Source organism: Columba livia, chromosome 4 (assembly GCF_036013475.1).
Source record: "Columba livia isolate bColLiv1 breed racing homer chromosome 4, bColLiv1.pat.W.v2, whole genome shotgun sequence".
Classification (NCBI taxonomy): domain Eukaryota; kingdom Metazoa; phylum Chordata; class Aves; order Columbiformes; family Columbidae; genus Columba; species Columba livia.
Genome location: NC_088605.1, coordinates 60,789,871 through 60,805,015, shown reverse-complemented (window position 1 = coordinate 60,805,015; position 15,145 = coordinate 60,789,871). Strand labels below are relative to the sequence as shown.

At 32.7% G+C, this 15,145-nt stretch overlaps 1 long non-coding RNA gene across 1 annotated transcript in view; it reads right to left on the bottom strand.

Moving 5' to 3' along the window:
• LOC135579390 (uncharacterized) overlaps positions 1 to 15,145 on the bottom strand; it is an 87,964-nt gene that overhangs the window by 9,195 nt on the left and 63,624 nt on the right. Inside the window, exon 3 of the long non-coding RNA XR_010472389.1 lies at positions 3,721 to 3,763. This is a non-coding gene — a long non-coding RNA (uncharacterized LOC135579390). The remainder of the gene's footprint in view (positions 1 to 3,720; positions 3,764 to 15,145) is intronic.

The following is a 15,145-nucleotide window of genomic DNA, read 5'->3' as shown; positions in this document are numbered from 1 at the left end:
CAATCAAGCAAAATTGTAGAGTCCTAGAGATAATAAATACACTAAAGTAGTACAGTTTTTATATTAGACATTTTTCACCATTTTTTTTTTTTTTTTACAAACAAGTGAGTTGAATAAGCTTTTTTTTCCCAAGCCATACTGCAAGCAAACAGATTTAGGAAGAGTATATGCAAGCATGTGGGTCTCAAAGACTCAAATATTTCTGATATTTCCTGTTTGATTACGTGTGTACTTTCACTAGAAAGAAAGATTCAGGGGTGAGCTCCAGTAACTGGTATTCACGCACGCTGGTTCAGATGGATTGTTGTTAGTATGATAGGCAGCTAACGTTAAATGTCAAATTAACATGAAATATAAAGATGGCAATATGTTGAAATTTGTATAATATACATTGGAATGAAAAGGCTACTCAAAATTGATCCTCCAGGGATAATAATACACAGTACTTAACTTGGCAACACATTTTATAAATTTAATGCCAAAAATCTAATTTTAAAAATGTAAATCAGAGATCTGCTTCTCTGAGTAAAATATGCACAGAAAATATGGACCAGAAAGACTTACTATAGAGCAGGTATCACTGAATAAATTATGAACTAAACATGGTGAACATATAAGGAAAAATGCAGAAAGTATTTGGCTATTCACCTTCCCTAATGTATTTGCTAAATACATAGTATTTACCAGTGCATAATAACAAATAGCAGTAAATTAATCTCATGATCTACCAACAAAGATGCTTGTTACATTAAAGCATGATATGTTTCCATTAAAGCTTTTGCAGACTGAATAGGTACCATGAGAAAAGTCTTCTGTGGGAATGTGAGAAGAGTACCACTAAAGATGATATATATATATATATCATCTATATATATATATATATATATATTTTTTTTTTTTTTTTTTTTTTTCAGTCTTGAAGAGACTTCAGGTTTTTCCAAAGTCATGAAGTACTACACACAGAAAATGTTTTCAGCAGGAAAAAAATTCTGGAAAAATGTTTGAAAAAAAATAAAAGTTCTGAACCAGGAAAGAAGACACTCAGCCAGTACAGGAAATCCAGAAGAGATCAGTAGCTCTGGCTCACACATACTATACAGAAAATTAAATTTAACAGATGGAAGCATAGAATGTGCCATGCCAAATATCATTAACATGTGGCTACTTAATTGTTTGGAATAGAATAAAGGTTATTCTCTGACCCAACCTACCAGCTATTCCAGTTCATTTCTGTTTCACTACCAATTAAAATTATATTTCTAAAACTAAAACAAACAAAAAAAATAGTTTGAAAGAAAACTTATTCTATAAGTAAATATATTTTTGGCTATGGATACAAGAGAAACAATAGATGCATGCAAAACTTAATTACTCAAACACTAATGGCAACAAATCCCATTAAATTTGAGAACACCACTTTTCCATGGAGGATTTGTTTTCCAGTTTGAGTAAGTTATTGCAAAAATTCCTTTCTATCCTAAGCTGAACATACCTGTAACTATATATCATAGTTTAACTATGAATTATATTTTGGGTTTCCCCATTTTGAAATCATTTAGTGCTTTTGTCATACATTTAAATCTGGGGAAAAAAAAATGCACCAGGCTGCTAAAAGTATTTCTGAGCCGGCGTCATTCAAATTGCAAAATAAACATTTGACAATCAATGAGAATGCCAGAAGAAAACATTTTCATATTAATTATTGTTTGTGGTTGATTGTTTTGTATTTGTACATTAAGAATTTTTTAAAATATGTATTTTGAAACCATTTTGTGAGATCAATTCTTAATTTTTATTTTCATTCCAAGTTCTTTTTCCTAATATGTACTACACAAATAGAGCAAATAAGTTAGACAAAAGGCTATTTAAAGAAGGGATCAGGTCTATTTCCACCAGTGTCAGTCATGGTTTGTCATTATCAATGAGGTCTCCGCTTAAGATCAGTTTCTATAGAAACCACCGCTGATGTTGCTGACATTTGACACTTTTTTTTTTTTTTTTTTTTTTGTGAACATGTGACTTTTGTTCTCATTGCTCATTTTCTCTGTACAACTTTTTTGTTGTTTTATCTTGCACACTTCAGGAATGTGGCAAAAACCAATAATAAGATCCTGCATCATCTATTAAGATGCTACAGATTCTCAGAGATCTGATCTACTGAGAAAATAGTGTATATATACGGCAAATCATTTCTCAGCAAAATATTTGCTTTGAAAATGGCATCATCAATAGGAAGAATTGCAAGACCAATAGTTTAAAGAAACCAAGTCATGGATAGAACACAGTCAAATCACATTCTACAGTGCAATAAGCAAGGTGTCAAGAACCACGAAAAGAATTAAAGACACACAATCACAATACAATATATAAAGAGAATGTATGTACTGATAGATGATACTACTTGGCTAATAGATGGTATTACCTTGCTAAATATCTGACAGATTGTAGAGATATCAGAAGAGAATGTTTAAATTCAATAAACCAGTTGCAAACTAAACTAGACTATGTTAGCTCTGTAATCACTGAAGATGGTAATGTGCCCAAAGTATTGAAAATGCAAGCTATTTATGTAAATGTCTACAGTAGAAAATGTAACACAACTGGAATAATTCCTAGGATTTTTCAATTACTTGGCCAAGGCCAAATTCTTTTCAAGCCTTGTTCAAGCTACAGTCAAGCTCTACTCATCAGCCTCTGAAGACAAGAGTTCCAGAAGAGCTGTTCTAACAGTGGTGGTGGGTTTGTTTTGTTTGGTTTGGGTTTTTTTCTCCCAAGGAAAAAAAAAACTCCCACATTATTTACAAGCCTCCATTTAAAATTAAGGACAGATTTTTGATACCTGATAGGAAGATATGGTAGCAAGCAAAGTTCTCAAGTTTTGCATCAGAACAACAAGGCAACAGGAAACAAGGAAATGAAAATACATTTCTTGGAACTACATGGCAATTATGGGAAATACAATGAAATTTCAGTACTACAGTTTAAGTGAAAGTGTGTTGTATAATAAAGCACTTGAAACAGCCATCAGAAAACTGTTCCATCAAAACATATATGGATATACTTGCTGAGGTTGGGGATAAAAACTACAGAATGTTGAGGGACAAGAAAATACACCACTTGGAAAGAAATAGCAATTGTAGACGCATTGACAAATTACATTTAGTCTCAGGATATCATGAAATACACCACTGACAAGGAATGTGCCTTCCCTTTCAACTCAACACTGACTTATTTCAGGCAACTGTAAAAACAGAGATGCCAACTACAATACTGTTACAACATGCCAAATACATTAACTACTAGGTGGTCTGAAAAATAAAAGGATTGTAGACAATGACTTTAACTGCTCCAGTGGCAGAAAGATGTACCATCTGAACTATTTGGAAGGAAGAGAAAAACGTAAAGGAACCTTAAAACACTTGACAAATACATTTAGAAAATTATCATGAAGTCATGAAAGAACAAACTTATCTTTCCAAACAAATTAGGTTCTGTTCCTTTAGCAACACATCTGAAAAGACAACAACTAAGCATATATCCCACTACTTGTTCTCAAAAAATTTGTGGTAAAAAAATAATCAGATTAGCCCTACTGAACAGAACAGCTGTTCACAGAAGTCTGGATCATGTCAGCTAATATTTGAAATGCAGATGATTATAAAAAACCCTATGCCTCTTCTCCCCATCAACCAAAGGCAGTTGCTGAGTAAACTTACCTACCATTAGTTAAGTAAGACATTCAGAATTTTTGGTAGACTGCAACCTACAAAGAAAAAAAAAAAAATTAGTAAGCTTCCAATGAAAATATAAGAAGATGTAACATCACATCCAGTCCATTCACATTCAATTTTCTAAGCAAAAAGCAAATCCCAAGATCTTACAGAAGAATCTCAGGACTTTGATACAACTTTTAAAATGGTTATTTTTTTGTGCATATGTATAGCTGAGTATGTATAGGGCTTGCACAGATGTTAGTGAACAGAAGACAAAAGACAGCTCCAACTCAAGCAAAGACAATGGAAGTTCTGCATGTTGTCTTGGAGCAAGACTGGTACTTAAATTTATTGCTAGAGGCTTTAAGAGTTTTTACTAAAGCATTCCTTCTTAATTGGGTATAAACACTAAGGAATAAAGATAAATAATAGCTCACATTATGCAGACAGTGTAAAAAAAGAAGCAAAAAATATTTTTCAAAGCTTCTTGAGAGATTCTACTGCAGTAATAAATTCATGATCAAGAATTAGAAATAGTAGACCTAACTAATCTGAACAGTAATGCTCCAGATGAGACAGACCCAATATATAAAACCAAATCAGCAGTTTTACTGTTCATCATATCAGGTCTGCATCAGATATGATCCTCTGCAGAATGGTTAATGGAAACAAACAAAAAGACATAGTAATTCCAACAGGTAAGTGTACCCAAAACCTTGCTAACAGCCTGTATTGTTGATAATTTTACTAGATTTGAATGAAGTAAACACATTTTTTTATCAGATCTCAGCAACACATTTTTTCAACGATGACTACTAAGTTAGGCTTTTCCTCATCCATAATTTCATCAAGAATTGGAACATTTTTGGTAGGTTTTCATTGATATATTTATTTGTAACTTAAACCATTTTTCATTCCTAACATATTTCTCATTTGCTGAAAGTAAATTCATACTACAATTGCAATATCATTTCATGTCAGATGAACAGTACATAACTTCAATAACTTTATTATTCATCGTGCATCATACCAGTTTTGGCACTACTGTGATTTTTTGTAAACAGATTAAAACTGTATTCTCAACATAAAAACACACATTAATGTAATTTCTCAGATATTATTACATCTCTGTGCAAGTCTTACAAAATTTTCCATTTCTCCTACTCATAATTCAAAGACTTGATCACATTTTCTTTCAATACTGTGTAAATAATAATGTCAATAAACTTAGTCCCAGGTTACAGTTTCACTTGCTGGATGCCAGTAGCTAGACCACATGATTCTACTTCTTTGATAAGAGAAAGTTTTTAAAGTATTTCCTACAAAGACTATATCTCGAATTATACCTCACATAGCCCCTCTTCTAGCACATAATGCATATAATATGTTATATATATACACACATGAATATATATATAAGTTTACACACACAAATGGAATCTAAAATTAATACTATTAGAACCACAATAGATTGAATAAATATATATACCATGCAATAAACTCATCTTATAAGTGCCTTCTTATTTTACTCCTAAGCAATTACAGTGGAATTTTATTTATTTGATATAAGGAAAATAGAGGAAAAAACTGTACATTTCTATTAATATGAAAAGCAATGAAATATTCAAGCAAATCAGTGTTTTTAAGGATCTGAATACCTGTTGTTTGAGTTAGGTTGCCACTAAGATCTGCAGAAGCCAGATCTCTTGAGCAAGATAGCTTCAGAAGATGCGATTGTTTACTGAGGTATACTTGTTCAATCTACAGCAACCTCCGAACAAACTAGACAATAATAGAACATGAATCTGCTGAAAAACTTGGAGGGTTTTTTTCTTAACTCAGAATCTTCAAAAGCAAAGTTTAAAAACGCAGCAACTTTCACCCTGACTGAACAGATATTAATGCAATAGATTTGACAGTAAGGATGTTAACATTTACAGAAAGTCAGGAGAATGGACTGCTTTTTAAAATTTTTTATTAACTTCCTCAGTTCAGAAAAAGAGAACTCACTTGTCATTGCTCTAGGAGACATATATCAATAAAAATGAATTTGGACAGACCATGGGCTTCTGTAGACTCCATAGTTATACCTCACACGTTACTTTTGCTGGTAATTAAGTTGGCTATTTTATTACACCAATTAAAACAAAATAGTTCAAACAATTCCATGTTTATTATTTTGATCGCACTCAACTTACCAGGAAGGTCATTCTGGAATTATTTTTTCTCCACTTATCTCAAAAAATGTTATCTCTGAACTGGAGTGAGAAACCGAATTCTAGTTCTGTATCAAACCCTAGATTTTTGAAATATCTTTAGATATGTGCATATGCACATCATCTGTTTAAATAGGAGTTGTTTCTATATAATGAAATGTGCATTGAGACCCCAAACAGTTTTCATAATACATCACGACTAATACCAAAATGAGCTCTTCCCAGAATTTGAAAGCACACTTGTGCAGATAAACGATTATACACTTCTCCCAAACATACACAAACCACTAATTCAAATCATCACCTCACTAGCTTTTAGTTTGCATTAAACAAAGAAGAATTAATGTATAATTCCCACTACGGCTTATTTATACTCCTTTAGTTGCCAGATTCAATGAGCATGCTACAAAAATGTTTAGACCAAGACTGTTGGATTAGGATAGACACAGCCTCCGGCACAGCTACTCATTATGTTGATCTAAGTTCATAGTGTGCCTTAATGATGAGTTGGAAAATCCATCTTGTTTGAAGTGCACAACCTGGGGTTATATTGAACAGGATTCATTCTAATGCACTCTGCCTCCACTTGTTATTGGTTTTCTTGGGAGATGGAGATTTCCACTAGAGGAAAAAGAACGCCCAAGAGGGAAAAAAAAAAAAAAGGAGACTAAACCAACCTAGGCCTTAAAGAGGAGAGGCATGCTGTCACCTTTAAACACATCAGGTGCTTAGGAGAGCTGGTTTCACATCTTAGCAAAACAGGAATGTTGGATATATCTGCATTTTCCAGGGTTCACCTTTGGACCTGGTATGATATCCAGCCTAGAATGAGTCAGTAGGATTCTTTTAGGCAGTTTTTCATACACATTTTGAGCTACTTTAGTTTTCTACAAACAAACAAAATCCTGATACACATATATAACGTATGAAGCCAGAACAAAAGCATTCCATCCAAAGATATGTTGGTTTCAAGCAAAATCAATTAGTATACCCACCACACTTTGTTGTTGCTTTTCTGTTTCCATTCACATTACTACCATGTTGCACTCTTTTGGCTACTGTTCAATTCTAGTTACACACCATCTTCTACAAACGTCTTTGAGGTCAATTCCTTTCTCAAGTCTTTTTAACAGGAATGCTTCCTTTCAAAGCTAGCATGCATGTCTAGAAACATTTTCATGGTCTGTGACTACCCTGTCCTACAGTATGTATTTCAAAGAGCTAAAATTGAAGCATGCTACCATGGAAATCTATGAAAAAATGTTGGTTTTGACGATGGTTGCAAAAAAAGTATTTGCAAAAATACTTTTGCAAGTCACCTCCACGAAGCCATCTATTAAGAAGTATATTATAATAAAGTTTGCTTAGACTATTTGAACAGTAGTCTCACTCTCCTCTATTCCTTTCCCCTGATTGGCCTACCTCTTTTTTTTTTTTTCCCCCTATTATTTCAGTAACTTATTTTTCTAGATCTTCCACTGTCTAATTTTGGACTTTGGCTAACATAAAAATCAATGGGTTTTTTTTTGTTTGTTTGTTTGTTTTTTCTGCATATATGAAAGCAGTGCCATTTCAAGCAAGGATGAAGGTCACACAAAAGTTATTTTAGCCATATAGAATACAACCAAAGTCAAATTTTATTTAAATTACTTAAAAATAAGAATCTACTCTGTATTCTCACTTCCCTGGCATTACTGTGGTTTATTCTATTATATAATTTTTAAAATTATGGTTCAGGCTGATTTACGTTGAAATTTAACATAAGAAAGGAAACAAAAAACACAGGCAAATTCCCTGCTTTAGGAATATGCTCTTCCAGTAATACAGATGGTCAACATTTCCAGTTACATTGAGAGAGATCACAAGAGTTCTATGAAAGAAAATCATCCCTTGGAATTCTTAATATACTTTTCTTAACATAATGCAATCTTCAGGATAACAGTTTTTCCTCCAGTCAGCTAGAATTAGTATACTCCTGTAACCATGGTAAGTGCCATGTCTACAGCTTCCACCTCCCTACAACTTAAGCCAAATCTATATATATATCTTTGAATGTATAATATGCATTTATACTTTTATATCTATATTTTACATTCATATTTTCAGATAAGTTCAGCATGACACCTCACCTAGAGTCCAATTGTGTTTCCTAGATAATTTGTATAATTTTGTTCAATCAAGTGCTAAGTAGTCCACGCTTTCAAGAACATTTAAAAAAACAACTACTGTGATCATATACCATGGTCTCTAGAGATACAGTCAAGCAACAAATACAGCTCTACTTTTTTAATGGGCATCTCTATGAATATGGAATAAAAGCTTTGTATCTGCAAACATAGGTTATTTCATGTACTTTTCAATGATGTCATATATGTTTAATAGTACTTGAATGACCAGGATGTAAACAAGAAACAAACAACCGCTAAAACAAACCCCACAAACCTCTGCTTGCTTCTTCCTTAAAGTCCTAAAAAATTCCCTGTAATTTTCATGGTAATCAGACACACACAGCATCTCAAAACAGAAATGGGAAGAACACTGGGCAGCTGGAAACAGAGCACAGAAAGATGAATTAAAACAAAGCTGATGGCTATTGGTATGTGGGCTGTGGTCAGAACAGCAAAACATGTCGCTCCTTTTAACAGGAAAAAACTCTTCATGTCATAAAAATGCAATAACTTAACATTACCTGACATGAAAATAATTCAAAAAAACTACAAACCTATGGTTAAGCATCTGGTTAAAACTTGTATTTAAGATTAAATCTCTCTGTTGTACCCATTCACGAATTAGAGTTCTCTCTTTACTTCTAGTTATCCACATTGCTCCAGCATATCGATTAAAAGCCTATTAAAAATGCTTTTTCTGTAAGTTATTATTGATAGTAAGTAGCAAAGGTTGGTTTTATATCATATTTCATGGGTATCAACTATGGGAGTTTTTTTGTAGCTGTGTATTCTTAAAAGAGAAACATTTTCAGAGGAAAACCCGATGAAAGTGTATGTATTTAGTTACCTCCAAAAATTTTCTGAAATAAGTCTTCAACTGTTTCAGTAAGGATAATTTTGTTACTCATTCATTGTGATCTTCATTGAACAACTTATTTCTTAAAACAGTCCAAGCCCCTATCTAGCAGATTGGCAGTATTCTTTACATTTACCCTCCTATTCTGACCAAACTTACTCTACTTCTTGAATAATGTATCAACATTTCTGAAACAAATCTACATTCTTCAATCCATATGTTGTCAAATTCCATTTCACAGCTTCGTTCACACATTCTTTTTGTATTTTGACACTACAAATGGAATAGTTTTCCTCCCCTTTCCCATTTCCTTGCTTTTTCTCCCTTGTTTGTTCAGAGTTTCTAGCACTCTTTGCAGCAGGTTTTCTTTTTTTGGTACCTACAAAGCAGTTTCATCCATTTCCCTTTTTGCTGCCTGCAAAACAGAGTAATATTCACAAAGTAATATTACAGAATCCTAGAAAACTTTGTGTTGTACTATCAATGATAATACTCAAAACAGATTTCTATTCTGCTGCTCTCAAAAAATAGATATCTGAACAGTGACACTGAAGAACAGTGAACAGACTATTATTGATGAAATCATTTCAACAAACTGCAGCCCCCACAGGTAACCATTATGAGGTGTTATACAATACGAAGGACTCCTATATTCTTCCTTGGATATACAATACCATTCCTGTTTATCTCAAATATTCTGCCGATTCATATGAAATCACCCTCAAGACAAGGTCATACAAGTCAAGATGCCTTCCATTTGGTGAAAACCAAATGTGAGCTTCAGGCAAGTCCAAAGCTTCTGCATACGATTCACAAAGCATAGAACTGCCTCACCAGGGCCAGACAAAACCTCTCACCAGCTGGGCATGCCAGGCTACACTCAGAAATGTAGGCCTCGAGTACAAAGCATCAATGGAAAGTAAGGAGGTACCATTTCATTTGACTGGAAAGATTTATAGACAAATTATGAGAAAGAGATTAAAGAACATACAAAAATGATCATTCCCATGTTTATATGAGTACTCCAACATGAAGGAATAACAACCACGGCAAATGTATATATATATATATAAACATGAAAAAATTGCAAGATTAGGATATTAAACAGGTATAAAACAGCCAATATTTTTGCTATATTTTTTCATTTAATGTGTTACATTTCACATTTAGCAGATTCTAAAAGACTCAGGAATAGAATTAACCTTGTTATTAATAGCACTATTGTAGCCTACAAAACATAATTGGGGAATCCTTACATATTTTTCTATAGCAGAGCATACATATTTCCATAGTTCTGTAGAAACCACATTTATCCCCTCAGAGAGGGTTTTTATGACTCCAATTGGGAATAATAAGCAGGAGAAGAACACTTAGAAGTTAATCTATAGATTTACGAAAGGTTTTTAATGAAACAATAGATTCAATGAGACATTGGGCTCTAAGTCCAGGAATGCACTTAAACTGACATTCTCTTCAAAAAAAAATGCTCTTGTATAACTTCCTTTCTTGATATTCTGGTAATAGTATTTCAGATAATACACGCCCAGATTTTCTTGAATTTATGAAATAATTTCCAATTGAAAAATATTTTACACTTTTTTGTAACATCTGATTGATTTTTAAAGTCCCTCCGCACTACAAAGGATTTGAGGATTTTAAGGGCTGAAAAAACAGCACTAATGAAGAAAGTATGCTTTCAGGCAATTTTTTTTCTATGAAATACATATTATATAAAAATAAGTTTATCTAGTATTTTTACTTGTTATAATTTATAATGCATAGTAAAAATTTGTGCACTTGTATAAAGAAAAGTAAATCCAATATATTTCAGGATGATCTATTTTGCTTGAGGATTACTATTTAACTGTTTCCAGTACACTCTCCATTTACTCCTCTTACAAAAAGGGCCCAATTTTTGACTTATGTCTATGGATTTACAAAAGACTGAATAGAAATGACATAGCCAGATCTGTAACTCTATTAGGATTTTCCATTTGTTCTTTGGACTAGCCATTTTTAAATAAGCATAAATCACGCTAAATCTAATAGTTCATGTGTCAAGTTCTCAAACTTTCAAATTATAATTGATTTACATCTACAAAACAACTTTTTTTTTCTTTAAAGTAAAACTGTAATTTTCTTTTCAAGCAGGCCAGAGAGACAACAGCTCTTCAGTAAATTGTATTTCACTGTGCACCTTATCCCTGAACAACTCATAATATTTTTTCTGATACAATACTATGATCTTTATACTACAGTGAAACAAATGAAGCAGTGCTAAAAACTGTTAAATACATTGAACCATCAGTGAAATAAGTTAAGAGTACTGCAATAAAGGAGAATTACTTTTGTAGAGGAACAAAGAGTTGTTCCTGTGCACTTTTTAAAAACATATAGATGTTTTGCAGAATTGTGAACCTAATGACCTAGGTGTTTGTTTCCAGTTTGCAACACACATAAATAAAAGACTTTACATACTGAGTGATAAAATCTTCAAGAGCAAAAACAGTGCCTTTGCTAGCATTTATACAATACGCACCACTACTTGTTTACACTACTTGCATAATAGTAATACAACAAACTTTTGTAAAGGCAAAGGCTGATCAGAATCAAAATATGAAGATTAAAATATCAACATCTTAACTTCTACTGCAATGCAAAGAGAAATACGGGACAGAAAGATGTTCCACACAATATTAATATTTTACATTCAGATACTTGGTGAAAGTGTCTTCAAAGTTTGTTGTTGATGTTGGGGTTGGATGGTGTTTTGTTTTGTTGGTTTGGGTTTTTTGCTTATTTTGGCTTGGGGTTTTGTTGTTTGTGGTTTTTTGTGTTTAACAAACTGAGGAGAAAAAGAAATCCTTCTATAAGTTCTCTATAAAATTGCTAAGTGCTACATAGACAAACTCTTTTGTAAATGGATCTTTTATCCTGAAGAAAGAATCATAATTACATTGCCTTTTCATAAAAACATACATTTATAGTGATAATATTAAAATACCAATCAGTAGGTAGTTGGATAGACCTACGATGTAACTAATGTTCAAAAATATTTTTCACAGTCTAGTATTTCAGGTATTGTAAAATTTAGCTGAACATATTTCAAGTATATTTACGAGTTTAAGCTCCAGATAATTCTCTCATTAGTTCTATTAATATTCTCACTATAAAAAACTCATTTATTATTTGCAATTTATTTATCAACTGATTAATTAAGTAACAATGTTTTGCATCATATTTATATTTAATTTCTCAGCCTTTCTGACACCATTCACGCATTTTTCTGTGCTTCCTTCTACATCACTTGGTTGACTACTCCAAAGCAGCATGGTATTTTTCATACATATTACTACAGAAAGCACCAACATAGTTTGTAACAGATTAAAACAGTTGGAATTTGTGGTTTTGTGGTGAAGTAATGATGCAACAGAAATATAGTCACAGGTTGCAGAGATTGCTAAGAGGCATAGATCGTTTTAAAAATCGTGTGTGTGGTTTTTTTAAAGATTTCTTTTAATATCTGTTTCTGTTGGTATCCACTTTAAAAGTAAATACGTTCACTTGTTCATTACTTCATATTATTCACACAGACATGAAAAGTAACAGTTAATTTAGGCACAAAAGCAACTTACAAACACAAGAAAAATCTGTGCATTTGCTATGTACCAGGGTTACTTTTATGTTTCTGTAACATTTTCTTTTCTAAAAAGATAGAATATCACATAGGTGTGTTTTCACTTCAAATTTTTCTAATACTGGGATATTAAAGACTCCTTAGGAACATTTATTTCCAGAAATAACTATTTTTTATGTATATGGGAACTGTGGTCTGCTAAGGCAATAAGTACTTAGGGTTACTTTCAAGACCTATAAAGATGAAAGAATTGGTATAAGAAAAATGAGCAAGAAAAACAGCATTTATATTAATTTAGTAGCCATTATGTATAAAAATCTGACCACAGACATCTTTTTATTTGTATTTCTTACACAAAACATCATGAAGTGACAGTGAAAAAATAGAATTCCTAATTTAAGAGTATTCAAATTAAAACCATAGAGATGCATAACGTTTTATGAGTGGAAAAATATTGATGAAAAGCCACTCAATGAATAAAGGCCCTTTTGCAATGTGCTTACCTGCAGACACACAATCTCCCACTAGGCAAGAAACTCCATACTGGGAGTAATGATCAAAAAAATCCAATTTGCAGAAGATTAACTCTGTACAACAAACTCTAGAGGCTTAATTCTACAAAACAATAGGAGGAAATATATGCTTAGTTCAATTAATTTGATAGGACAAGGAGATTATGATTGCTTGAAAAAGAAAGGTAAGATTCAGACCTATGAGCATTTTAGAAAACAAAGCTGTCTAAGTGTTCTCCATAACAAAGATATACCCTGTGCCTACCCTCTACTCTCTTATTTTCAAAGGGTTAAAAAACAAAACAAAACAACACAAAATCAGTTGACTGGCTCCTCAGACAGTTCTTTTACTTGAGCAGCTGATCTAGATCTTCATTATTTATTTTCCCTTAAGTAGTTCTCATAATTCCTCATTAAAGAAAAGAGGTATTGGCTTATCTTACACTTCTACTTATTGCACTGGTCATTTCCATAATCATAAATAGAGCCTCATCACTGGCTGTCTTTTGTGACATAGCAATAATGTGAAACAGTCTTAAGGTTGCCTTAGGCAAAAATCTCGGTATATTAGCATATATTAGGTGCCCTGGGCTCACAACTTTGGAAATATGCAGTAATATCAGGTGAAGACAAAGCAATAGGCAGTTATGAGATAACTTGTCTCCAGGGAACGTTTTCTTCCAGCTTTCAATAGATAGTGATTTGTGCCCTGGAAGGAAAGAATGATATCCTTTTTAAAAATCTATACATATTGTTTCTTTATAATTTTTGTTTAATATTTTAACTCCATGTTCTTGCTATTCAAATAAATGGATGGGTCTGTCATGAAAAAGCTAAGGTACCAGTAATAGAGTGCTAGTTGAGGGGCTTCTAGATGTATACTATAATAATGTCATCATTGCACCCGAGTTTTCCCAGCCCTCTTTTGGAACTTAGTACTTTTCATAAGAAGTTAAAAGACAAGACTACAAGAGTAGCCAATCATCCTCATTGAAATACTGAAACTGCAAAGACATACAATACTGGAAGTCCAATACTATAATCAGTAATGAAATATTAGCACTGTGGAGTTACCATAAGAGGTATTATTGCAGCTAAAGGAAGCATATGTCACTTTCTAAGAGATGAATAGATGGATCTCTGGAATAGGTAAGACAGAGAAATCCTAGGTACTGTTAACATAGCATTAAGGGTCAGACAAGGTAAAATACATTACAGCAATGTTGTAATCAGTTTCATAAATTGTAATGTAAAAAGTTAATCCTTAAGCTTCCTGAGACTATTCAAATATAGAAATTCAGACTACAACTCACAAAAAAATATGCAGTTTTATCTTATATTAGTACCACTGGGAAAGAATTAATATTATTAAGGACAGCTCAAAAGTTAAAACTCTATTCAAACAATTAAACAACTCAGCCTTTTTTTTTTTTGAACTCCCAATGTATTTTACTTCATTACCTCATCTGCCTATGGATTCTGAAGAGCCTAAAAGTCCAAGAGGCTGCAGAGAACAGAGGACTGATTGTCAGAGAGGGGTGTGTGCGTGCATTAAAATTATTTTTTTTTCCATATTCTACACATTTACATACTATTTTATTTCTTCGGCTTTGATGACTAGATAGCAAAGGTAGTGGCCATCTTTTGTTAGGTTAGAGTGCTGTCTCAGTCCCAGTGTAAATATGATGAGGCAGGGACAGATCTAAAAGGGATAATTTTTTTCCCATGGCATTATTTCTTAACACAGCCATTCTGCCTCTCTCTTGCTATGAAGGAAGGATCTTTCGGTTATGACTACCAAGGGTAAAATGAATGTCCTCACAGGAACCAAGTAGTAGTGTACCTACAAACTTTAAGTGAGCATTAATAATAAAGCAAGTCTGAAGTATCTTCATATCACTATTTAAATTGCTGGAAGCATAATATTCCATGTCTGATATGTGGCATTAAATTTCTTCAGTCAGTCAGTTGGTTGAATTATGAAAAAAGGCATATCATATCAAGCTGGAGAATGACAATTATTCAGAATAGATTTTATTATAA